At 39.6% G+C, this 25,232-nt stretch overlaps 1 pseudogene; it reads right to left on the bottom strand.

Annotated features, from left to right (window-relative positions):
- Positions 1-599: 599 nt before the first annotated feature.
- LOC125817072 (wall-associated receptor kinase 2-like) overlaps positions 600-25,232 on the bottom strand; it is a 37,965-nt pseudogene continuing 13,332 nt past the window's right edge.

Genomic DNA, 25,232 nt, shown 5'->3' with positions numbered 1-25,232 from the left:
TAATATTTTGATCTTACGTTCACATTCATTCAAAGCAAAGTAGTAAACTACTTTTGTGCATTGCGAAGTAATAGCGTACTTGATAGTTGGTTAAAGATATACATTAATTTGAATTTTGAATTATCAAGATTTGGTATACAGTTCGTATCATATAGGACTCTTCTAGGTATAGAGTTTGTGTTCTCGTAGTAGTTAACTACATCGGTTGTTGGATACTCTGTTTTATCACTTTTATCACGAAGTTTATAATCATAGACGATAAACAGTAATCTTAACTGTGAATATTCAATTTTATTTTGGAAAATATCGCTAAAGTATGGACCAAGAATAAACATTGGGATCATTAAGCAATATAGGTTAAAGTTTTGAGACATAGTTCATTTCATTGTAATACATGGAAGATACTACTCACTCCTAGAGATCATCACATTTTTTGTTTTGGTTTGAACATTACATATGCAGAAAGTGTGATGGCTTCAACTTGTAAACGAAGGAGTAATCTTATAGGAATGAGCAATAAATTGATGATTAAATTCAAAAGAAAATATAGTACATAAGAACATCCAATATGAAATTAATTAAAGATAGCCAGAAATGAAACTTACAATACACAGAAAAATATATCCCCACTAATTATCATATTGACATTTTATTTTGGATCACCGCGGGATATTTGTATTGGGTACTAATGAAGATTAATCCAAACTTAAACTTCATTCTGATCTTCATGTCCGTGTGCATTAGTCCAAGGGCTAGTGAACTTTCTTAAACTCTCAAGTTCCATAGCCACTTCCTTCATCGTAGGCCTATCTTCCCCGTGCAAGTGAAGGCAACTCTTGATGAGCTCACCGATCTCTTGAAGTTGCTCAATACCTCCTTCTCTTACAACTCTATCATCAAGAATTTGAAATAAGCTATTATTTTTCATCGACGATACAAAATATTCCACCAAACATTTATCCTCGTCACTTGTTCCCCTCAAAATAGGTTTCATCCCTGTTAAAAGTTCCGCAAGAACTACTCCAAAACTATAAACGTCACTTCTGTCTGTCAATTGACCTGTGTGGAGATATTCAGGATCTAAGTACCCTAACGTTCCTTGAACCAATGTAGCAACATGTGTTTGTTCAAGAGGGACTAATCTTGAAGCTCCGAAATCTGCAACTTTTGCTGTGTAAACATCATCCAATAATATATTGGTAGATTTGACGTCTCTATGAATTATTGGCATGGATGCAGATGAATGAAGGTAAGCAAGTGAACTTGCAGTCTCTGAAGCAATTCTCAACCGATTTTGCAAAGATAACCAAGGCGCTCCATTTTGGTTGTGGATATGCTCAAAAAGAGTTCTATGAGAAACATATTCGTAAACCAGTAAAGGAACTTCAGCTTCCAAACAACATCCAAAGAGTCTAACGACGTTTCTATGGTTTACTTGAGTAAGAATAATTACCTCATTGATGAATTGTTCAACTTGATTCTCATCCACATACTTAGATTTCTTAATAGCAACTATGCTTTTATCAGGTAGTATACCTTTGTATACGATTCCATTTCCGCCATGACCAAGAATTCTATCACTGGCATAGTTATTCGTAGCCTTCTTCAACTCGTCAACTGTAAATATTTTGGTCGCTTCCACACCACCCTTGATAGAGGAGATTTGTTGTTTCAAGAGTAAACCACCATTTTGTTGGAAGAACTTCTCCCTACTTTTAATGAGTTTTCGTTTCTTGATACAGAAATAGAGCAAAATTGCCCCAACCACTAGGGATATAAAGCCAACTCCCATACCTGTGTTTACAACAACAAAATATATACCCTCAGTTATCACTATTGTGTATACATATAGATATAAGTAAAAAAAATTTCAATAAGAAGTACATGATAGGTCAATTTATTGTAATAATCGACAGAGTGCTATTCTTCTAAACATACTATATATCCGATAGACTTATCGTGTATGACTTGATACGAGCTTAGGGCTGTTCATGGTTATGGTTAAAAAACTAAATCGAACTACAATCTGAACCAAACCGATTAAAAAAACCAATACTATTTGGTTTGATTTTGGTTTTACTAAAAAACAACTGCAAAAATAACAAAATCGAACTGATAAATTAGATATATAAATTTTATAATTATTTAAATATTATTCGTAAAAAATATAAATATTTTGTTAAATATTAATTAACTTAAGTCTTTAACTTTACCATTTTCTCAAGTCCAATAGTTAAATTTTAGCCTAACTATTACAATCCTAAGTCCAAGTCCATCAAAATTCATTACTTTAATCTTACCTACCCTACCTCACATACGATAGTCACACTTTCTTTTAATTGAATCACTTTGTTCATGTAATAATAATGTAACATCCGACAATTTGAAATAGCTTGGAAGAGGCTTAGAATCGGAAATAGTCAATTTTGGAAAGAATTTGAAAATTTGGAAAATTTGGCTGTGGAAAAAATGAATTTTTGGCCAACTTTGAGCAGTCATAACTTCCAGCTCAGGATGAGTTAGGAGTAATTCCAGTTATGGTTGTGAAGCTTGTGAAATGATCTTCCCAACGCCGCCGAGTTTGTATGAGAGAGTTATGCCTTTTAGAAGTTGGGCAGTTGGCAGGGAAATCTGTCCGGAAAATTAAGGGCATTTTGGTCTTTTCCCTAGCTATTTCTTTTGAGGTTATAATGTTGAGTTAGGCTGATACTTGGATCATTTTGTTCCATTTTAAAAGAGAGAAAGCTAGGGCTTGAGTGAAGAGAAGAAGAGAAGAAGGAGAATAAGAGAAGAAGAGAAGAAGAGGAGATTAACAAGATTCATCGAGATCATCGTGGATTTTCGTCGGGGGTGATCCCTATCAAGGTATGTGACTTCTTTGTGTGGGTTGATCCTTTCCCCCACACACCAAGCTCATTTTATGATTTGAGAAAAGATTGGAATTGTTGTTGAAGTTGTTAGTTGTTGTTGATGTTGTTAGTTGTGTTGTTGAAGTTATTGTTGGTTGTGGGACATGATTTGGTTGTGTGTTTGAAGTTAAATCTCTTGTATGTTGAGGGAATTTATGATCCTTAGTGGTTGGGATTGGAACCCTTGAAGTTGGGGTGGTTTAGAGTTGAAGAAAAAGGGAGAAAATTCGAGTTTTCTGGGCAAGGGTTCGGCGCGTTGCGCTTGCCAGCGCGCCCCAAAAGGGGCTCTGAGGTTTTCCCCTTGGGGCGGTGCGCCTCTCAGTATGCCAGCAGGTCTGACGTTTTGGGTCTGGCGCTCCGCGCCTCTAAGAGCGCCAAGTTTTCCCATTCTTTCCATGCTTTCTCACCCATGTTCTTAGGTGTTATACCTATGTTCCCTAGTTGTTTCCAACACCCCAAAGTGTTTATAAACATCCCGAACTCACCTAAATACATGTTATCATACACCTTGAATCCATAATCCAATTCAAGGCGAGTTAGGATCAAAGTTAAGGGAAGTTAGAGTCAAGTCAAGCAAAGTCAAGGAGTTAGTTCAAGTAAGTTTTCAAAGTTGTTCGAGAGTCTTTATTGAACGTTTTCACTTCATTCTATGGCTCAAGTTGCAAGTCAAGTAAAGAGTAAAGAGTCAAGAGTTCCAAGTTGAGTCATTTCTCAAAGATTATTAGGGAACTATGTATTCCCAAAGAAGTTTTAAAGAAATGTTTCTACATTTAAACAAGGTTGGAAACTGAGATTTCCAAAGGAGCCTTCGGGCTAGTTTTTGAGTAATTATCTCATATCAGCAGGAAGAAATATGTTTTAAAAACATAAGAGCCAGTACATTTTTGGGAGTAGTACCGAGCACCGAATTGGGGGAGCGTTCAAAGAACTCACAGCCCCCATAGAACCATGTTAGCCACCATGGGTAGAAAATGATCATACTTTTTAGATGAATCCTTTTCCAGATAGACTAGTGGATCCATTAGGCAGTTCAGGTCTTATACCTTTGGCCGGGTATAAGATGCTCTGGCAGCGTGAGGTCGATCGCTGTATCATTACTATAGCTCTCATGTGATGGTTGTCGGTTAGAGAAACTCCCACAACAGTTATTGTATTTCCATACACAGAAAGTATTGTATTTTATATACATCAGTTCATTTGTATTTCTATATACATTTCAGGCTTATTGTATCTTTGTATACACACAGAGTTTATAGCATATTTTAAACAGTCTTTCTTTATATCACACTTGTTTTAAATTGCCTTATATTGAAAAAAGTCAGTCAGGTTGAGTTGAGTTGAGCCAGGTAAGTTATTTCAGTTTCTTCCAGATCTCCTTCTAGCCTTTGTTGCTTAGTTTCCAGCTCACATACTCGTACATTCCATGTACTGTTGCCAGTTGGCCTGCATCTTATGACGATGCAGATACAGGTACCCCGGATCAGCATCCTGCTCGTCGTTGATCTAGCTGAGCACTCCAGAGTCAGTGGTGAGCCTCATTGCTTTCCGGAGGACTCGGTTATTTTGTGTTCTTAGTTTTGTCATAGTAGGATGTTGTGGGGTCTGTCCCAACATCCATCTCAGTATTGTAGAGGCTTCATAGACAGTCAGTCAGTTAGTTTTGAGCCTCTTATATATGTAAATATTCTATTTTGAGACCCGAGGTGCCTTGTTGGCCAGATTTGTATCAGTTAAGTTGTCTTATGACTTTGTTGTGCATGAAGTTATTCTGTTGAGTTAGGTTTCCGCTGAGTTAAGAAAGCCAGACCAAGGGTTCGCTTGGGGCCAGCAATGGTCTCCGAGTGTCGGTCCCGCCCAGGGTGTAGACTCGGGGCGTGACAAACTTGGTATCAGAGCACAGAGTTCAAGAGTCCTAGGGAGTCTATGAAGCCGTGTCTGTAGAGTCCTAGTTATTGGTGTGAAGCGCGCCACATCTATAATTGGGAGGCTACAACATTTAGGAAGATTTCTCATTTTTTTCACACTCATCTCGTGCGTTAGAGTTTATCTCTAAAAAGTTTCTTTCTAATCTGTGCTTGCGCGTATTTCAGATAGCCATGCCTCCACGAAGAGTTGGTAGAGGGCGTCTTCCTAGACGTTATGCTGATGAGCAGGAATTACCCTATGCACCGGGAGTGCAAGATCAAGGGGAAGTTTCTAATGCCGAGTTCAGAGAGGCAATTAGAATGTTGAGTCAAGTTGTAGCTAATCAGATTGGTCAGCAAAGGGGATCTTGACAGGAAGGAGCTGACACTTCTAGGATCCGTGAGTTCTTGGGGATGAATCCTCCGAGTTTGATGGGTTCGAGTACTAGTGAGGATCCAGAGGACTTCATTGAGGAGTTGAAGAAATTTTTTGATGTGACGCATGTGGCAGATACTGAACGGGTTGAACTAGCTACGTATCAATTGAAGGATGTTGCTAGAACTTGGTTCGACCAGTGGAAAGAGGGTAGAGCTGAGAATGCACCACCTGAGAGTTGGGCCTCTTTTGAGGAAGCTTTCTTGGGGCATTTCTTTCCTCGAGAATTGAGAGAGGCCAAGGTACGTGAGTTCCTCACACTTAAGCAGGAGTCTTTGAGTGTTCATGAGTACAGTCTGAAGTTCACCCAACTATCCCGCTATGCTCCGGAGATGGTTGCAGACATGAGGAATATAATGAGTTTGCTTGTTGCTGGGTTGTCTCGGTTGTCAAGTAAGGAAGGTAGGGTTGCAATGCTTATCGGGGACATGGACATATCCAGGTTGATGGTCTATGTGCAACAGGTTGAGGAAGAGAAACTGAGGGACAAAGAAGAGTTCAGAAATAAGAGAGCGAAGTTCGGTAATGAGTCCGGGCAGGAGAAAGGTAATTCAAACCGTTCCTCCTTTCAGCAAAGGCAAAAGGGACCTACTCCATCATCTGCTAGAACACCTGCACCCAGATATAAAGGTGAATTTTATGGCCAGAATTCGAAGGACTTCAGGGCTAGACCAACACAATCTTTGGGTAGTGTGGCGCAAGGGAGTAGTAAGCCTCCTGCCTGCGCCAAGTGTGGTAGGAACCACTCAGGTATTTGTCGAGAGGGCTCCATTGGTTGTTTCAGGTGTGGTCAGAATGGACATTTCATGCGAGAGTGTCCAAAGAATAGGCAGGGTAATGGGAGCAATAAAGCACAGTCTTCTTCAGTTGTTCCACTAGACAGGACGGCACCTAGGGGAGCTACTTTTAGTACCGGCGGAGGAGCAAACCGCCTTTATGCAATCACCAGTCGCCATGAGCAAGAGAATTCTCCGAATGTTGTCAATGGTATGATTAAAGTCTTTGCTTTTGATGTATATGCTTTGCTAGACCCAGGAGAAAGTTTATCTTTTGTAACTCCTTATGTTGCAAATAAGTTTGATATTCTTCCTGAAAGACTTTGCGAACCCTTTTGTGTTTCTACACTTGTTGGGGAGTCTATTCTAGCGGAAAGAGTTTATCGTGATTGTCCTGTTTCTATCAATCACAAGAGCACCATGGATGATTTGGTTGAGTTAGACATGGTAGATTTCGATGTCATTCTAGGTATGGATTGGCTTCATGCTAGTTATGCATTGATAGATTGTAGAACTCGAGTGGTCAAGTTTCAGTTTCCGAATGAGCCAGTCTTAGAGTGGAGTAGTAGTTCAGCAGTGCCTAAGGGTCGTTTCATTTCGTACCTTAAGGCAAGAAAGTTAGTTTCAAAGGGTTGTATCTATCACTTAGTCCGAGTTCATGACTCTAGTGTTGAGATACCTCCTTTTCAGTCAGTTCCTGTAGTAAGAGAGTTTCCAGAAATGTTTCCTGATGATCTACCCGGAATTCCTCCTGAGAGAGAAATAGATTTCGGCATAGATCTCATTCCAGATACTCGTCCTATCTCTATTCCGCCATATAGAATGGCACCAACAGAGTTGAAAGAGCAGTTGAAAGATCTCCTAGAAAAGGGTTTCATTCGATCGAGTGTCTTACTTTGGGGTGCTCCGGTCTTGTTTGTGAGAAAGAAAGATGGTTCCCTTAGGATGTGTATAGATTACCGCCAGTTGAATAAGGTTACCATCAAGAACAAGTACCCTCTTTCGAGGATTGATGATCTTTTCGATTAGCTTCAGGGTGCCACCTGCTTTTCAAAAATTGACCTCAGATCAGGCTATCATCAGTTAAGAGTAAGGGAATGTGATATTCCAAAGACAGCTTTCAGGACCCGATACGGTCATTATGAGTTTTTAGTCATGTCATTTGGTTTGACCAATGCACCGGCAGCTTTCATGGACTTGATGAATCGAGTCTTCAAACCTTATTTAGATACGTTTGTTATCGTCTTCATTGATGACATACTAGTCTATTCAAGGAACGAAGAAGATCATGCTAGTCACCTCAGAACAGTTCTTCAGACTTTGAAGGACAAGGAGTTGTATGCCAAGTTCTCTAAATGTGAGTTTTGGCTTAAGTCTGTGGCATTCCTAGGCCATATTGTATCCGGTGACGGAATTAGAGTTGATATTCGAAAAATTGAGGTAGTGCAGAATTGGCCTAGACCCACATCTCTAACTGAAATTAGGTGTTTCTTGGGTTTAGCTGGCTATTATAGAAGGTTTGTTGAGGGGTTCTCGTCTATTGCATCTCCTTTGACAAAGTTGACTCAGAAAGCAATGAAATTTCAATGGTCTGAGGCTTGTGAGAAAAGCTTTCAGGAATTGAAAAAGAGATTGATTACAGCTCCAGTTTTGACGCTACCAGAAGGTACTCAAGGTCTTGTGGTGTATTGTGATGCATCTAGAATTGGTTTGGGTTGTGTCATAATGCAGAATGGCAAGGTTATAGCTTATGCCTCCAGACAGTTGAAAGTTCATGAGAAGAACTACCCGACCCATGACTTAGAGTTAGCGGATGTAGTGTTCGCTTTGAAGATATGGCGTTATTACTTGTATGGTGTGCATGTCAACGTATTCACTGATCACAAGAGCCTGCAATATGTGCTTACTCAGAAAGAGCTTAATCTCAAACAGAGAAGGTGGTTAGAATTACTCAAGGACTATGACCTGAGTATTCTTTACCACCCAAGTAAGGCTAATATTGTTGTTGATTCCTTGAGCAAGTTGTCTATGGGTAGCACCGCCCATATTGAAGAAGGAGGGAGAGAGCTAGCAAAAGATGTGCACAGACTGGCATGCCTGGGAGTCAGACTTACAGATTCCGCAGAAGGAGGAATAGCAGTGGAAAATGGGGCCGAGTCATCACTAGTGTCAGAAGTGAAAGAGAAACAAGATCAAGATCCCATTTTGCTTGAATTGAAGGAAAATGTTCAAAAGCAAAGAGTATTAGCTTTTGAAGGGGAGATGGTATTTTGAGATTTCAAGGCAGATTGTATGTACCTATGGTAGATGGACTCCAAGAGAGGATTATGGAAGAAGCTCATAGCTCCAGATATTCCATTCATCCGGGTTCCACGAAGATGTATCGTGACTTGAGAGAAGTGTATTGGTGGAATGGCATGAAAAAGGGCATTGCAGAGTTTGTTGTTAAGTGTCCAAATTGCCAACAAGTGAAAGTTGAACACCAAAGGCCCGGTGGTTTAGCTCAGAGGATAGAACTTCTGGAATGAAAGTGGGAGATGATCAATATGGATTTCATCACAGGGTTGCCAAGGTCTCGCAGACAGCATGATTCTATTTGGGTGATTGTCGACAGAATGACAAAGTCAGCCCATTTTCTACCGGTAAAGACTACCAATACAGCAGAAGATTATGCCAAGTTGTATGTTCAAGAGATGGTGAGACTTCATGGAGTCCCAATCTCCATTATTTCAGATAGAGGTGCACAGTTCACTGCACAATTCTGGAAATCTTTTCAGAAAGGCTTGGGTTCGAAGGTAAACTTAAGTACTGCCGTTCATCCTCAGACTGATGGGCAAGCAGAGCGTACTATTCAGACTTTAAAAGATATATTGAGGGCTTGTGTGATCGATTTCAAAGGTAATTGGGATGATCACCTACCTCTCATTGAGTTTGCCTACAATAACAATTATCACTCTAGCATCCAGATGGCTCCTTATGAAGCTCTTTATGGGAGAAGATGTAGATCTCCTATTGGATGGTTTGAAGTTGGTGAAGCACAATTGATAGGACTAGATTTAGTTCACCAAGCTATGGATAAGGTGAAAGTGATTCAAGGAAGGTTGAAAACGGCACAGAGTCGCCAGAAATCCTACACTGATGTTAGGAGAAAGGGCATTAGAGTTTGAAGTCATCGTGGATTTTCGTCAGGGGTGATCCCTATCAAGGTATGTGACTTGTTTGTGTGGGTTGATCCTTTGCCCCACACACCAAGATCATTTTGTGATTTGAGAAAAGATTGGAATTGTTGTTGAAGTTGTTGAAGTTGTTAATTGTTGTTGATGTTGTTAGTTGTGTTGTTGAAGTTATTGTTGGTTGTGGGACATGATTTGGTTGTGTGTTTAAAGTTAAATCTCTTGTATGTTGAGGGAATTTATGATCCTTAGTGGTTGGGATTGGAACCCTTGAAGTTAGGGTGGTTTAGAGATGAAGCAAAATGGGAGAAAAGTCGAGTTTTCAGGGCAAGGGGTCGGCGCGTCGCGCCTGCCAGTACGCTCTAAAAGGGGCTCTGAGGTTTTCCCCTTGGGGCGGCACGCCTCTCAGTACGCCAGCAGGCCTTCTCTGACGTATTGGGTCTGGCGCTCCGTGCCTCTCAGAGCGCCAAGTTTTCACATTCTTTCCATGTTTTCTCATGCATGTTCCTAGGTGTTATACCTATGTTCCCTAGTTGTTTTCAACACCCCAAAGTGTTTCTAAACATCCCGAACTCACCTAAATACGTGTGATCATACACCTTGAATCCATAATCCAATTCAAGGCGAGTTAGGATCAAAGTTAAGGGAAGTTAGAGTCAAGTCAAGCAAAGTCAAAGAGTTAGTTCAAGTAAGTTTTCAAAGTTGTTCGAGAGTCTTTATTGAACGTTTTCACTTCATTCTAAGGCTCAAGTTGCAAGTCAAGTAAAGAGTAAAGAGTCAAGAGTTCCAAGTTGAGTCATTTCTCAAAGATTATTAGGTAACTATGTATTCCCAAAGAAGTTTTAAAGAAATGTTTCTACATTTAAACAAGGTTGGAAACTGAGATTTCCAAAGGAGCCTTCGGGCTAGTTTTTGAGTAATTATCTCATATCAGCAGGAAGAAATATGTTTTAAAAACATAAGAGCCAGTACATTTTTGGGAGTAGTATCGAGCACCGAATTGGGGGAGCGTTCAAAGAACCCATAGAACCATGTTAGCCACCATGGGTAGAAAAAGATCATACTTTTTAGATGAATCCTTTTCCAGATAAACTAGTGGATCCATTAGGCAGTTCAGGTCTTATACCTTTGGCCGGGTATAAGATGCTCTGGCAGCGTGAGGTCGATCGCTGTATCATTACTATAGCTCTCATGTGATGGTTGTCGGTTAGAGAAACTCCCACAACAGTTATTGTATTTTCATACACAGAAAGTATTGTATTTTATATACATCAGTTCATTTGTATTTCTATATACATTTCAGGCTTATTGTATCTTTGTATACACACAGAGTTTATACCATGTTTTAAACTGTCTTTCTTTATATCACACTTGTTTTAAATTGCCTTATATTGAAAGAAGTCAGTCAGGTTGAGTTGGGTTGAGCCAGATAAGTTATTTCAGTTTCTTCCAGATCTCCTTCTAGCCTTTGTTGCTTAGTTTCCAGCTCACATACTCGTACATTCCATGTACTGTTGCCAGTTGGCCTGCATCTTATGACGATGCAGATATAGGTACCCCAGATCAGCATCCTGCACGTCGTTGATCTAGCTGAGCACTCCAGAATCAGTGGTGAGCCTCCTTGCTTTCTGGAGGACTCGGTTATTTTGTGTTCTTAGTTTTGTCATAGTAAGATGTTGTGGGGTCTGTCCCAACATCCATCTCAATATTGTAGAGGCTTCATAGACAGTCAGTCAGTTAGTTTTGAGTCTCTTATATATGTAAATATTCTATTTTTAGACCCGAGGTGCCTTGTTGGCCAGATTTTTATCAGTTAAGTTGTCTTATGACTTTGCTTTGCATGAAGTTATTCTGTTGAGTTAGGTTTCTGCTGAGTTAAGAAAGCCAGGCCAAAGGTTCGCTTGGGGCCAGCAATGGTCTCCGAGTGCCAGTCCCGCCCAGGGTGTAGACTCGGGGCGTGACAAATAACTCTAATATTGCTTAATTGAACCGACAGTAGCTTTCCTATGGATTGTTTATGTACTCGATATTTGTGTCTATCGAGATACGTATGTCCTCAAAAAAATTATTACTTTTAAACCATAAAAATTGAACCAAACCGAACCACGAGCACCCCTAGATACGGCTAATACTTTTGTGAGGTACAAGCCTAGGGAAGCAAAATGCAAGTAGAAACAAGTTGAATTTCTGAGAAACTTACCAATAGAAAACTTGATCCATGGAAACTCAAAGTTCGAGTTTGGTGCAATACAACCAAGTCCATTCTTTTTGCCATCGCCAGTGTAGCCTTTTAAGCAGGAACAAGTTAAGTTTCCGTGCGTGTTTATGCAATTGTGTTCACACATATTAGTACTTGAATCAGTACATTCATCAATATCTGACATGCAAAACAGAGAAATATACCACATTAATCCCTCGCTCTTTGCCTTTATATCTTATCTTTTAACATATTTATTTGTAGAAGTTGTTAATGGTAACTAGCAAAGAGTATTTAATTAAGCATTATAACTACTACATCATTAGACTTACGAATCACGATCGATCATATAATTCATCACTAGCCATATTCCTCTGTTTTAACTTATCTTAGTTAACATTATTACGAAAAGGCTAAAGTAGTAGAATTTATGTTTATTGTTTATTGGCATAGAAATATTTAATAGAGCTAAGATCTGCGGGGCACTTAAAACTTATCCCGAAATTATTTTTTCTTATCCATAACACCAAACGACCTCTTAAATTAAACAAACGAGTGTTGAATGATAGAGTTGTACCAAGGAAGTGAGACGTCTAACTAATGGAGGAATCCAACTTGAATCAGAACTCAAATAAGACAAGAGAATTGAATGAAAGAGGGTTCATTGTGAATAACAACTCAACGAAAGAGTTATGCTTAAATAGACGAGAACTGATTTAGAATACTCACACACTTATATAGCAAAAAGGCAATTGACATATTGGCTTTCATTGTGCTACTCAATATTGAAGAAACACTTTGAAGAACTAGGTCCTATTACAGAGTTTATGTTCTATGAGTTCTTCTTTATGTTTGAGTGTTGGTGTAACTGAAGTAGGATTATAATTTTCAATTTGGGGGTAACTCGAAGACTTGGAAACACATACCTTGGAAGGTTTGTGTGGAGTTTATGAACTCTACATGTCATAGTTTTTACACCTTTTGTGAGTCGAGTGTTTCCACATAAAATAGTGTGTTCTCAATTTACTGGTTTTACTGCTTCGTTGAAAAATATTAGGCAACCCAGTTTACTTAGGCGAAAAAGTTCAATTAAGCAACATGATTCAAGGTAGTGTAGAATATCAATTGGTATCAGAGCGAGGTAGATAAGATCATGATGAATTCAACACCACCATCAATCGGGCATAGTGAAGGACAATCAACAACCTGTTTTTCAACGGATCTCACTTTACCTGTTGGAAGGAACGCATTGCATGGAGGATTTCATCCAAGCTGAAGATTACGAGCTACATGATCGGATAACTAAAAGACCAACCATTCCGATGAAAATTGTGCAATGAGAGCAAGTTTAAAAAATAAAGCGAGATTTCACTGCTAAAAATCTTATAACTCTCATAAAGAATGCGAAGGCAAAAAATATTCCATTGTGTGGTTTAGGGGTAGATGATTGTACTTCAACTAAACATATATGAGATGCGCACTGATCAATGCCCATGAAGAAACTAGTCAGGTCAGTAGTTTGGGGTGTCCATATTGTTCACTCAATATGAAACTTTCAAAATGAAGAAGAGTGAGTGCATGCTAGAAATAATCACTCGACTCACCACTTAAATCAATGAGTTATCATTGCCATGAAAGATTCTTACTATTGAGAAACAAGTTGATATAGTTCTGAGAGTCCTTTCCAAAACTAAGTGGGATGTAAAAGCCACTACCATTAACAAAAGAAGAAGCTAAGGACATCTCTATCATGACGCTTGATGAACTAGTAGAAAACCTTAGGATTTATAAGATGAATATGGAAGATCATAGCATTATCATCCACATGATCAACAAGGAACCCAACCCCTCTTGGCAAGTGATGAAAATTCTTCTACAAACATGGAACTTCACTTCTAGTGGGAACTATATATTCCAACATTGCCATAAAGAAGGCAATATGGTGGTTGACAAGTTAGCTAATTGGGGTGAACTCACTGGGAGAAACATGTTCTTCACTAAAGTTAAAGTCCTTTTGAAGAAGAGAGAAGTATTGAAAACACCTTCAAACTTAGCGAGAATTATTAATTTTGTCACTAAACTATTGATAGCCTTAGAAACTTTCTTCCACTTGACCAACTGGATTTTAAAACACCCCTCGCTTGCCACATATCATAGTAAGTGATCTCAATTCTTTTAGATGAGTGATAGGTTAAAAGACATCACGTCAACCTTAAACTTAGATAATCTTTTTTTAAAAAAAAATTACTTTCCCTTCAATTTTTACCAATAGATAATCTTAAACGTTAGCTTTCTTCTTCCATTTTAAATGGGTTGGTTATTTAATCATTTAAAAATTGGTCAAATATGGATCAACATACTATCCACGTAAAATATGAATAAATTATGAGTATCTATCAATCGCACTCTCCTTAAAGTACGTAAGGGTGTAACATCCTCTAAAAAAAGTAACTTATTAAGGATGTGTTTGGTGTGAAGAAAAATGTTTTTGAAAAAATAGTTTCCAGTTAATTTAAATATTTTGAAAACATATTTTTTGAATGGACTTATTTTCCTCTAATTTAAGAAAAAATGACTTCCACATATAAAGTAAGTAATATTTCTTATCAAAACTTTACTTTAATTAGATAAATATTTAATTTCTTGGAAAACGTGAAAATATTTTTCTTCATACCAAACACATCCCAAAAGGAGAAAAAAAAAATTGGGTTGGTCGGATAATTTATGGATAATATGAATATCTATATTATCTTTTGGGTTTATCCATTTTTACTTGCCTTAAATATAGATCGGGTCAGATAATTTATCCATTTTTGATCAACCAATATGTAATTTGATCCGCCTGTTTAGCACCCCTAGTGATGAGTAAACTTCACCTCAAGTGTTAGGGTCCACGTTCCAATAAGGCAGATAAAGCACTACGCATTATTGAGTTAATTTCTAGTGATAGTGTCCCCATGATGTTTATATATTTTGATTCCTACCAATTATTGTGACCCTACCTATTAAAGCATTTGTTTTTTAGTATTAAAAGGAGAGGTTCACTTTCAAGCTAGTAGTAAAAGCAAGAAGATCAGTGTCCCAGAAGATTAAGCAATATAAACTGGGACAGAGGAAATAGTGTTTTTAATTTTACATTCAATTATATAGTGTTTTTAGCTTTACATTCAATCCAAAATAAATAATTCCATAAATAGTGAAAAAATATCAATTTTTTCTTTTCAAATTTATCCTTATTTAGATCAATGAACTTTTACATAACCAAAAAACTATATTAAATTGATACTAATATTAAACTAACGGTAATTTAATTAGTGAAAACATTTCTTACTTTATAAAGTTGAGTAATTTCTTAAAGAGTATGTTTAAACTAGGAATACTATTGGACGGAGGGAGTATAGTATCATCTTGGGAAAAGTTAAACTTGACAATTGAAAACTATACCCTTAGCGTTAAAAAGTATTTTCTTTTTTAATAAACTCAATTTTCAAAAAATATCTAAATAATTTAATAAACTATACCTTTTATTTATTTATTTATTTTTCTTAATGAACATGAAATGAGCTAAAGAAAAAAATTAAAATGAGACAGAGGGAGTATTAATTTTGGTCAGAGCGAATAATCAATGTATTAGTGATGAATAAGGGTGGCAAAGTGGGTTAAAATTATGGTTATCCGCCAATTCAATCCATTTTAAATAGTTTGGTTATATAATCATTAAAAAGTGAGTCAAATATGAATCAACTGAGATTATCCCTCATAAATTATGAATAATGCACTAATTGTACTCTCTTTGAAGTATGTAAATGTAAGGACATCAAGTTAATTACCTTGGCAACCCGGACTGATGTATGGATTGCCTTCATATCCCGGGTTACACTTGCATCGATATCCACCAATGTCAGTGTGGGAATCCACACACTGGCTATTAACTAGACAAGCATAATTTTTGCGTTTCTTTGCTTCAACACAAGTAAGATTTCCGATGGTCCAATCTAGCACAATAGGGACATTGTCGATAATCCTCTCTACAAAATCCGTATCATTTAGATCCTTCAATCCCCGGAAATGAAAACGACTGGCCTCACCAAGGAACGCGTAGCCACATGGATTGAAAGACCAAACTTTTGTGTGGTTGCTTGGTGATACCATTTTCATTTCGAAGGATTTCATGCCCTTTGGTATTTCTATTTGACAACAACCATCTGCCTTGCATTTTCCTTCAACAACAGGATTTAAACAGATAGAGAAACAACCATTAGAGAAGTTAAGTCCAGCTGCATTAATTATAGAAAGTTCATCACAACCAACGACTGTTAATTTGTTAAGGTCTGAGAAACTGTAAGGGTCTGTTGGTTCTAAATTGAACTACGACGCGGGATCATTTGGGAGTAAAAATGTTCCTTCGGATGAGTAACAACTCTGGCCTACAAAATTAGATATGCGCATTTCTGAGTCAGAGATGTCGTAGACTTCACTGTCACCTATGAAGGGTCTTGTGACGTTGCATTTGATCTCAAACACGGGGTCTGTCACGACCCAAGCCTAGGGCCTAGACGTGACCGGCGAATGGGGAACCCGAAGGAACCCCAAACAAGCCTCATAGCGTATCATTACACATCCTTGGTCGCGGAAGCAATTAAAATGACCATAAGCAATAAGCATAATCAAAGGGGGGAAATCGGGACTAAGGGAGCAAGAGAAAAAAAGAAGAAATGATACATAAATACCATAGATGAGTCAAGCTCAAGCATAATACACAACTTGTCCAATACCACCTCTAAACATGAGTACTTAGCGGGGGCCAAGACAAACTACCGGGCTCACCCTCATAGTCAAAACATAACTAAAAAGAAAAGTCTTATACATAGCAAAAGATCATGAGCAACGTCCCCGGAATGGAGGACTCACCAATAACCTTGATAGGAAATCGTATTAGCCACGCGGAGGAGGATGGTCAAGCGGTGCTCCGGTCCCTACATGGTGACATCATGTAGGCATAGAGTATGCGTTAGTACGTTTGAATGTACTAAGTATATAGGATGCAATGCAATTCTACAATAGATGGACATCATAGGAAAAATGCATAATCATACCCGATAGATAGCACATTAATGAAATGATATATATAATGACGCTTACATAAAAATCATATTTAGTGGGACGTAGTACATGTGTGGCGAGTGACCATCAATATAGTATTTCCAAGGCCTACCACCCCCTTGGAGAGGCGAAAGAGGTACAAACCCCTCAATGTGGTTACTCGGGCCTACCACCCCCCGAGCTAGGGACCAAGGTACAAACCCCTCGATATGGTTATACGGGCCTACTACCCCCCGTACTAGGCAACCAAGGTACCAACCCCTCGATACGGTTATACGGGCCTACTACCCCCCGTACTAGGCTTGGTCGACTCACAACACTATATAGAGAAATCATATACATGTATCCCTTTCATCATCATTTCAATAATTATATAATCATCCAACTCCTAGGATGTACATTGGACCTTCTATTTCCTAAGAATTCTATAAATGACATTTTATCAAACACATGGTGGGCTATTGTTCATGTAGATAAAATTATGTCTTTCAAGAGTACTAAGTCCAACCAATTCCGAAATACATATAAATCAGCCCACCAACAACATACATATATATATCAACCTTCATAATTTGATCATGGAAGCATGAAAACCATAAACATCACATAATAATTCTATTTCATGATAATATGCAAAAATAGACCATAATAGAATGTGTAGTAGTAATTCCATAATTCAAGAGTTCATAAATGATCATAAGGACCCATAAACTTGAAGTAAAATAGAGGATAAATGGTTGGACTTGTGGAAAGGAAGGTTTCCACAATCAACCCACATACCTCAACTTTGGAGAATCCTTGATGAAGATTGGAATGGAGAATTGAAGCTTGAGATTGAGTCTTGAACCCGGAATTAGAGCTTGAGATCTTTGAATTTGGTTGAAGATCTTGGTGAAATTTTGAAGAGGGCTTAGAGAGTGTTTTTGAGTGTTTTGGAGCTAGAAAAATTTATAACTAAGTATGGGACATATCCTCTTTTTATAAAAGAAAAACGTCTCCAGCCGCTACAGTAACTTTGCTCACTGGAATTTGCAATTCTGCCGAGATAGGTTTTACGAAAATAGTCATAACTCCCTCATCCTAACTCGGAATGAGGTGAAACCAAGTGCATTGGAAAGCTAACTCAAAGGGCTTTACTTTAATAGGTGGTGGCCCTTCCAGTTCCTTGTGTGCTAAGAGATATGCCCCTTTAAAGTTGACCCTCCAAATCGCATTTTTTGCGATTTTCGAATTTTGATACGGTTGCTCTAAAATTCGGGTTAGACCCATTTCCCACTCAATTTGACCCCTTGAATAAGAATATGAAGTCAAATTTCTGAAATCATGCACGAATTTTGAGATATATGGAAATTACAATTATAGGTGTTTCCGAAGCACATTTTCGGGCATTTTTTTTTTTGGGTCGTTTCAATATCTCCCCCTTGGGAACATTCGTCCCCGAATGTTAAAGAAACGTACATGAGGGACACAAACATGGCAATATCAACCCACATAAGGATGCAACAATGCACTTACACCTTATTTCGAAAACCTCAACATAGTTGTAAAACCACAATGAACTTGTCAACTTAAACATGAGTGTATGCAATGACATAGGGGCTGAACTTAAGACATGAGATTTTATAAAGGGCTTAGATCAATACCTTAGGCTTGAGTGGAGTGGAAAAGATAAGGATATCGTCTTTGCATGTCCGCTTCGGCCTCCCAAGTAGCACTTTCAACTTGTTGATTTCTCCAAAGGACTTTAACGGAAGCCACATCTTTGTTTCTCAACCTCTTCACTTGTCTATCTAAAATCTGGACCGGAACCTCTTCATAGGTCAAATTATCTTCAACAACACCCACAACATCAAGAGACACAATGGCATTCGGATCACCCACACACTTCCTCAACATAGACACATGAAATATCGGATGAACCAAATCCATTTCGCTAGGCAATTCCAACTCATAAGCTACCTTGCCAATTCTCCTCATCACCTTATAAGGACCCACGTATCTTGGGCTCAACTTGCCCTTCTTACCAAAACGAACCACACCCTTCATGGGTGACACCTTCAAATAGACCCAATCACCAACTCGGAATTCAAGAGCCCTTCTCCTCACATCGGCATAGGACTTTTGGCGACTTTGGGATGTCTTCAACCTTTCTCTAATCATTCTAACCTTCTCAAGAGCCTCCATAACTAGGTCTGGTCCTAACAAGACCACCTCACCAACCTCAAACCACCCAACCGGTGATCTACAACGCCTCCCATAAAGAGCCTCAAAAGGAGCCATACCGATGCTAGAATGATAGCTATCGTTATAGGCAAACTCAATCAATGGAAGATGATCATCCCAACTACCCCTAAGCTCCAATACACAAGCCCTAAGCATATCCTCAAGTGTTTGGATAGTCCTTTCGGCTTGTCCATCCGTTTGCGGGTGAAAGGCCGTAGTAAGCTTAACTCTCGTACCTAGACCCCTTTGAAAGGACTTCCAAAAGTGTGAAGTAAATTGAGTACCACGGTCCGATATGATGGATAGAGGAATCCCATGCAACCTTACCAAGTCATGAATATATAACCTTGCATAATCTTCCGCCCCATATGTTGTCTTTACCGGTAGAAAATGAGCCGATTTTGTCATCCTATCAACCACCACCCAAATAGAATCAAAACCTTTTCTAGTCTTGGGTAAACCAACTACAAAATCCATATTAATTTCTTCCCACTTCCAAGTAGGAATCTCTATGTCTTGGGTTAGACCACCCGGCCTTTGATGTTCGGCCTTGACTTGTTGACAACTATGACAACCGGAGACGAATTTGGCAATGTCCTTCTTCATGCCTCCCCACCAATACACATCCCTCAAATCTCTATACATTTTGGTGGAACCGGGGTGAATGGAGTAGGAAGAATTATGAGCCTCCTCAAGAATTTTCTCCCTCAAACTATCAACACAAGGTACACACAACCTACTTTGGTACCTAAGGGCACCATCTCCCCCTTGGGAGAAATCTTCCACTTTGCCCTCTTTCACCAAGGCCTTCAATTCTAACAAGGAAGAGTCAAGATCTTGTTTTGCTATCACCTCATCAACCAAGGAAGACCTAGCACCATCAACAACGACCACACCACCATTACCAACCTCTTCCAACCTAGCCAACCGATGCACCCCCCTAGTCATTTCCCTATCACCAATATCAACATGAGCTAGGCTACCCATAGACACCCTACTCAAAGCATCCGCCACCACATTAGCTTTACCGGGATGATAATGCACACTCATATCATAATCTTTAAGAAATTCTAGCCACCTTCTTTGTCTCAAGTTGAGATCTTTTTGGGTGAAGACATATTGGAGGCTCTTATGATCGATGAACACATCAACATGTACCCCATACAAGTAATGACGCCAAATCTTTAAAGCAAACACCACCGCGGCTAATTCAAGATCATGCGTAGGATAGTTCTTTTCATGCACTTTGAGTTGTCTAGAAGCATAGGCTATCACCTTACCATTTTGCATTATGACACAACCCAAGCCAACTCTAGAAGCATCACAATACACAACAAATCCCTCAAGCCCATCCGGTAGTGACAATATAGGAGCGGACACAAGTTTATCTTTCAAGGTTTGAAAACTCCTTTCGCACTCGTCGGTCCACTCAAACTTAGCCTTCTTTTGTGTCAACTTAGTCATGGGAGAAGCAATAGAAGAAAACCCATTCACAAATCTCCGGTAGTAACCCGCTAAGCCCAAGAAGCTTCTAATATTCGACGGGGTCAATGGTCTAGGCCAATTTCTAATCACATCGGTCTTCTTAGGGTCTACCTTAATACCATCCCCCGACACCACATGACCTAGGAAGGAAACCTCCTTCAACCAAAATTCACACTTTTCATACTTGGCATACAACTTCTCCTCTCTCAATCTTTGCAACACAACCCTCAAGTGACCCATATGTTCTTCCTCGCTATGCGAATAGATTAAAATATCATCAATGAAGACCACAACAAAGGAATCAAGGTAGGGTTTAAAGACCCTATTCATTAGGTCCATGAAGATAGCCAGTGCATTGGTCAACCCAAAGGACATGACCACAAATTCATAATGCCCATACCTAGTCCGGAAGGCTGTCTTGGGAATGTCACACTCCCTCACCTTCACTTGATGATACCCGGACCGAAGATCAATCTTAGAGAAGTGGCTAGCCCCTTGCAATTGGTCGAACAAGTCATCAATCCTAGGAAGAGGATATTTATTCTTGACGGTGACCCTATTGAGTTGCCGGTAATCAATACACATCCTAAGGGACCCATCTTTCTTCTTCACAAACAACACCGGAGCGTCCCATGGTGATTGGCTAGGCCTAATAAAACCCTTCTCCAACAAGTCCCTCAATTGTTCCTTCAACTCCTTTAACTCCGCCGGGGCCATACGGTAAGGGGGAATAGAAATGGGTTGAGTATCGGGGAGGAGGTCTATGCCAAAATCTATTTCCCTTTCGGGAGGAACACCGGGAAGGTCATTAGGAAAGACATCAAGGAATTCATTTACGATCGGAATCGACTCCATAATAAGGGTTTTGGACTCCACATCTCTAACCCTCACAAGGTGATAGAGACACCCCTTAGAGATCAACTTATGGGCTTTAATGTAAGAGATGAACCTACCCTTGACTACAACATTTTGGCTTTCCCATTCAAGAATGGGTTCACTAGGGAATTGGAATTTGACCCTACGGGTTCTACAATCAATGGAAGTATAGTATGCATGCAACCAATCCATCCTAAGAACAACATCAAAATCGACCATGTTCAACTCAACAAGATCACAAGGCAATATTTTATGCAAGATGGAAATAGGACAATTTCTATAGACCTTCCTAGCAACAATATATGTACCAATAGGAGTAGACACCTTATATGACTCACGCAAGAAGTCGGGCTCAACATGAAACTTTTTGGCAACAAAGGGGGTGACAAAAGAAAGAGAGGCACCCGGATCAATTAATGCATATACATCAAAGTCAAAGATTTTCAACATACCAGTAACGACATCAGGGACTTCATCGACCCATTTCCTCCCATGCAAAGCATAAAATCGATTGTGCCTTGAAGCACCATCTTGTCGACCCCCTCTCCCCAAAGAAACCGCATTGGCACCTTGTGGACGGACCTCCTTACCCTTGTTGCGATTTCGAGGACAATCCATTGCCTTGTGCCCCATTTCCCCACAATTGTAGCAAGCACCGGTATTTCTCAAGCACGGGCCACCATGGCCCTTACCACACTTCGGACATACATCAATAGGACCCATACCACCAACACCTTGGGCCCTTGGAACATCATTGGAAAACCCCTTATGGGGTGCATGAGAAGACCCTTGGCTTTGATGAAACCGGCCTCCCCTTCGACTTTGGAACTTGCCCTCAAAACGGGCCCTCTTGGCCTCATGACCCCTCATCTTCCTTAACTTCTCCTCCTCCATTTGTTCGGCATAGACCATCAAGCGGGACAAGTCCATGTCACTAATCAACATTGCGGACCGGCATTCTTCACTCACTAGGTCGGACACACCCATCACGAATTTGTTCATTCTAGATCGTGAGTCGGCAACCAAGTGTGGAGCATATCTTGAAAGTTGGTTAAACTTGAGGGCATACTCCCTCACACTCATAGACCCTTGTTTTAAATTCATGAACTCCACCAATTTGGCTTCCCTAAGTTCAAGAGGAAAGAATCGATTAAGGAAAGCCGTTTTGAACTCTTCCCAAGGCACCACATAGTTTGCCCCCTTCTCTTCCTTCCATTGGTTGTACCATATTTGGGCCACCCCTTTTAGTTGGTAGGCCGCCAACTCTGCCTTATGTTCTGACCTCATGCCCATGATAGCTAATATCTTGTGCACTTCATCAATGAACTCTTGAGGGTCTTCATCTAACTTAGACCCATAGAATTCCGGGGGATTCATCCGCATGAAGTCTCTCACCCGAGATGCCGGGGTAGGAGCCTGAGGGGCTTGGACCCCGTGGTTGGCTTGATTAGCCATAGCTTGAGCAAATAAAGTAAGGGCATCCCGAAGATCCCCATTGGTCGGTTGTTCCTCGGGTGCGCGGGCTCGTCTTTCTCTTGTATTAGGCATGATCTAGCATAGCAAAGAACAACCGTTAGGGAAGAACTTAATTCAACTCTATAGCACGACTTAGAACAAGGAGAAAGGAAACATTTCCTAAAACGTTTCATAGCCTCCTACTCATAGTTGTGGTGCACAACACAACCATGAATCGGACTCTAATCAACACGGTGTGTTGGACTCCAAGGATCTATCAACCTAGTGCTCTGATACCAAGTTTGTCACGACCCAAGCCTAGGGCCTAGACGTGATCGGCAAATGGGGAACCCGAAGGAACCCCAAACAAGCCTCATAGCGTATCATTACACATCCTTGGTCGCGGAAGCAATTAAAATGACCATAAGCAATAAGCATAATCAAAGGGGGAAATCGGGACTAAGGGAGCAAGAGAAAAAAAGAAGAAATGATACATAAATACCATAGATGAGTCAAGCTCAAGCATAATACACAACTTGTCCAACACCACCTCTAAACATGAGTACTTAGCGGGGGCCAAGACAAACTACCGGGCTCACCCTCATAGTCAAAACATAACTAAAAAGAAAAGTCTTATACATAGCAAAAGATCATGAGCAACGTCCCCGGAATGGAGGACTCACCAATAACCTTGATAGGAAATCGTATTAGCCACGCGGAGGAGGATGGTCAAGCGGTGCTCCGGTCCCTACATGGTGACATCATGTAGGCATAGAGTATGCGTTAGTACGTTTGAATGTACTAAGTATATAGGATGCAATGCAATTCTACAATAGATGGACATCATAGGAAAAATGCATAATCATACCCGATAGATAGCACATTAATGAAATGATATATATAATGACGCTTACATAAAAATCATATTTAGTGGGACGTAGTACATGTGTGGCGAGTGACCATCAATATAGTATTTCCAAGGCCTACCACCCCCTTGGAGAGGCGAAAGAGGTACAAACCCCTCAATGTGGTTACTCGGGCCTACCACCCCCCGAGCTAGGGACCAAGGTACAAACCCCTCGATATGGTTATACGGGCCTACTACCCCCCGTACTAGGCAACCAAGGTACCAACCCCTCGATACGGTTATACGGGCCTACTACCCCCCGTACTAGGCTTGGTCGACTCACAACACTATATAGAGAAATCATATACATGTATCCCTTTCATCATCATTTCAATAATTATATAATCATCCGACTCCTAGGATGTACATTGGACCTTCCATTTCCTAAGAATTCTATAAATGACATTTTATCAAACACATGATGGGCTATTGTTCATGTAGATAAAATTATGTCTTTCAAGAGTACTAAGTCCAACCAATTCCGAAATACATATAAATCAGCCCACCAACAACATACATATATATATCAACCTTCATAATTTGATCATGGAAGCATGAAAACCATAAACATCACATAATAATTCCATTTCATGATAATATGCAAAAATAGACCATAATAGAATGTGTAGTAGTAATTCCATAATTCAAGAGTTCATAAATGATCATAAGGACCCATAAACTTGAAGTAAAATAGAGGATAAATGGTTGGACTTGTGGAAAGGAAGGTTTCCACAATCAACCCACATACCTCAACTTTGGAGAATCCTTGATGAAGATTGGAATGGAGAATTGAAGCTTGAGATTGAGTCTTGAATCCGGAATTAGAGCTTGAGATCTTTGAATTTGGTTGAAGATCTTGGTGAAATTTTGAAGAGGGCTTAGAGAGTATTTTTGAGTGTTTTGGAGCTAGAAAAATTTATAACTAAGTATGGGACATATTCTCTTTTTATAAAAGAAAAACGTCTCCAGCCGCTACAGTAACTTTGCTCACTGGAATTTGCAATTCTGCCGAGACAGGTTTTACGAAAATGGTCATAACTCCCTCATCCTAACTCGGAATGAGGTGAAACCAAGTGCATTGGAAAGCTAACTCAAAGGGATTTAATTTAATAGTTGGTGGCCCTTCCAGTTCCTTGTGTGCTAAGAGATATGCCCCTTTAAAGTTGACCCTCCAAATCGCATTTTTTGCGATTTTCGAATTTTGATACGGTTGCTCTAAAATTCGGGTTAGACCCATTTCCCACTCAATTTGACCCCCTGAATAAGAATATGAAGTCGAATTTCCGAAATCATGCACGGATTTTGAGATATATGGAAATTACAATTATAGGTGTTTTCGAAGCACATTTTCGGGCTTCTTTTTTTTTTGGGGACGTTTCAGGGTCTAAGGCACAACCTGACCCAATTCCAAATGGATTTGGAACTGTTAGATTTCCACATTTTCTTGGACATCCTGGTTTTGTGATGTTAGCAGCTTTGGTGATTGTTGTGGTGGTGGTGGTGTTGGAAGGAGAATTACCAGTGATTTGGGCTGTGGCTAATCTCAAGATTAGCGCACACATTGAAAAGGACAAAAGTAAAGAAATTTGCTTAGGATGCATGATTTTGGAGGATATGTAATTGAGTAAAACTTTTTTCATACATATAAAGGAGAGTTAATTGGAAAGACGTGAGAAGAGGGATTACATTCTAAAGGCAAAGACTTTGATAATGTCTAATACTTTGTTTGGATGGTTGTTACCTATTGTTTCACAGTGTATTGTATTGTATCACGCCATATTATTTTAA

The sequence above is a fragment of the Solanum verrucosum genome, unplaced genomic scaffold (assembly GCF_900185275.1).
Source record: "Solanum verrucosum unplaced genomic scaffold, falcon-dt-bn FXZP01000094.1, whole genome shotgun sequence".
Taxonomy (NCBI): domain Eukaryota; kingdom Viridiplantae; phylum Streptophyta; class Magnoliopsida; order Solanales; family Solanaceae; genus Solanum; species Solanum verrucosum.
This window is presented reverse-complemented; position numbering and strand designations above follow the sequence as displayed.